Source organism: Corvus kubaryi, unplaced genomic scaffold, assembly GCF_017639235.1.
Source record: "Corvus kubaryi isolate FWS band 111438036 unplaced genomic scaffold, C.kubaryi_AGA036_p1.0 split3-37304, whole genome shotgun sequence".
NCBI classification, from domain to species: domain Eukaryota; kingdom Metazoa; phylum Chordata; class Aves; order Passeriformes; family Corvidae; genus Corvus; species Corvus kubaryi.
The window spans coordinates 3,025,472-3,028,267 of NW_024582087.1; positions in this window are offsets into that span (position 1 = coordinate 3,025,472).

Genomic DNA, 2,796 nt, shown 5'->3' on the forward strand with positions numbered 1-2,796 from the left:
AGCAGGTACCGCCGGCGGGGATGGGGGGGGGGGGGGGGTCGGAGCGCTGCGCGCCGGGGAGCGCCGAGAGGGCGGCGGGGGGCGAAAGGGATGAGGCCGGTGGAACGGGGGGCGGGAGTGCGGCGGGGGCCGGGGGAGCTGTACCGTGTGGGGATAGTGGGGGGGAGGGCGGGGGGACCGCGCTGGAGGGATGTGCGGAGGGGACCGCGGCGGGTGGCGATGGATGTGGCGGCGGCGCGGGATGTGCGGGGGCGATGCCGAGGATCGGGGGATGTCGGAGGCGCGGGGGGGTCTGAGCAGCGGGGGTGCGGGGGGAACTGCGGGTCCGCCGGGCAGGCGCGTCCCCCGGGTGTCCCGAGAGCAGCAGCGGTGCGGACGCAGGGGAGGGGGCGATGGAGGGACCCGCAGAAATCCCGCAGGAGGGGGCACAGGGCCGGGGTCACGTCCAGCCGCAGGTCCCCACAGCGGGGAGCGAGCCCTGCGCAAGGGGCCTGTTGTGCACAAAGCAGCAGCAGCATCCCCCCGGCTCCCCATCCTTTCCTCCAGGTGCCACTCCATCCCCCCGACCTCCCACCGCATCCATCCCCCCAGCTCCCAGGTGCCATTCTACTCCCCTCCCTGCCATTCCACCGCCCCAGCTGCCATTTTATCCCCCCCAGCTCCCGTTTCATCTCCCCGCTCCCCATCCATCCCGCAGCTCCCCGTTCCCCGAGTTCAGGGAGCGGGGCTCAGGCTGGAGCTGGCGCGAGGCCGGCGACGCCGTGTGCCGTGACAGCACGAAGCGTCTCCTCTCCCCGTGCCAGGGCATGCGCGGAGCCGGGGCTGAGCATGGCCCCGCGGGGCCGAGCTCCAGAGCCGCGCTGTCCCCCCGTGTCCCCTGCCCCAACCTCCGCACGCCGGGCTGGGGACGGGAGCAGCTGGCAGTGCCCTTCGTGCCGGGCTGCTCTGCGGGGGTTTGGAGAGCCATTCCCTAGGCCGTCGCATCGGCAGCCTCTCGCTCCTATGTCTGGCCTGAGCATCGCCAACTTGCGCTGCTGAGTCGCAGAAGGATTTTGGTGCCTAAAATGAGGCAGAAGGAGGGATGGGGTGATGGAGACGCGGGTCACTGCCCTGCTGAGGCACGGGCCGGTGGGGATGGGGAGCTGCTGCCCTTCCGAAGGGGCAGGGCAATGGGATCGGCAGTCGCTGCCCTGCCACCTCTCTTGTGCTGGTGGGTTTGTCACCCGCTGTAACACATCAGCCTGGTGAGATTTTGACATAAACCTTCTGAGTGTTTGCAAACTTCAGTCCTTTCTTACAATATTTACTTTAAGTGTGGCACAGAAATCTCCCTGTGTCTGCTTTACCTTCTGGCTGCTGGCGCTTTGTGTTTGGGCTGATTTATGGCCTCTGGAAGCTGTGATTTGGCGGCACCACAGACTTTGCCGGCGCCCTGGCGCGATAGCAGCACTGCTGCTTCAGGGCCACACAGATAACGCTGCTGGACACCCTCCTACCCCAGCCTGAACTGATGCTCTTAAGGTGCTTTAAAAGAATCTCTTGTGTTGGGATGGGGATGCACTCGGTGGACAGGTTTGGGTTTCAGTCCCTGGGCCTGTGGGGGCTGCACTGGGAGCAGGGCTCTGATGCTGCACCCTTGGGAGTTTCCTCTTCTGTCCCCAAATTTGGCTGGGGGATATCTCCTCCCACCCCATTTGCCCTGTGGGCAGGGGACACATGAACCCCATGTCATCAGAGCTGCTGTGAATCCTGCCCTGCTTTGGCACCCCTCTGCTTGTGCCAGACCCTGGGTATGGGGTGAGCCTTGCGTGCGAGCTCTGATGATGCTGTGGCTTCTCAGGGCAATAAAGCAGAAACTGGCATGTGCCTGGATGTGCCCAACATGGAGATGCCTTGAAAGGCAGCGGGAAAACCCAGGACATCTGACCCACAGGCAGCACTCAGGAAGGCACACACATGCAGTGGTTTTAAAAACTAAGCTTATTTTCCTCCAATTTATAGTTTTCTTTATCCCTTGCAAACTTCCTAAAGGCTGTTAATCTCAACCGTTGTCTTCCTGTGCTGAACCTTGCAAAAACCCCAAAGCTGCTCCGGCTGTTGGGGCTCCTTTATCTTCAGGAAACACGAAATTGCGTATGCCTGCTTCTGGGATGGGATTAAACCGAGAAACAAAGCCAGGAGAAGCACCTTGCCTGGAGACACAGCACGGATGGTTTATCTCTAAACACTCTCTGCAGCCTCTCCCTAAACCCTGGGAAGAGCAAAACACAGACAAGTTATTAAGATGGCAGACGCAAGAAGGAAGCCAAATCAGGCAGAGAAGCTGCTCCTTGGGGAGGGTGATCCGCACGGAGCCACGGGCGGGTTCAGCCTTCTCTCCGGGAGCCGGTGGCTCTGCGGGGCCGCGGTGGGACATGGAGAGGAGCCAGCGTTGCCTTTGTCCTGTCCCTCCGGCACTGGGGGCCGCCTTTGTCTGCGACTCCCGGCTCTGTATGTCCCTGGCTGCTGCCTGGGCAGTGCAGGAGCAGCGGGAGACCCCGCACGGCTGGCAGGGGGTGTCAGCCTCTGCCCAGCCCAGGCGCCTTTAGCGGGGACCCCAGGGTCACCGTGCCGTGTCACGCAGCCTGGATGTGCCACTTGGTGTGCTCAGAAGGGGTGCTGGCACTTGCTGTGCTGGTGCTTCTCAAACCCCATCAGGGGGATGGAAAACAGAGCTGCTGGACAGCTGAGGCCAGCTTGGCAGGACCCTCACGGGTCGGCTCATGATTGAGCCGTGTCTGCACCGCCAGCATCAGC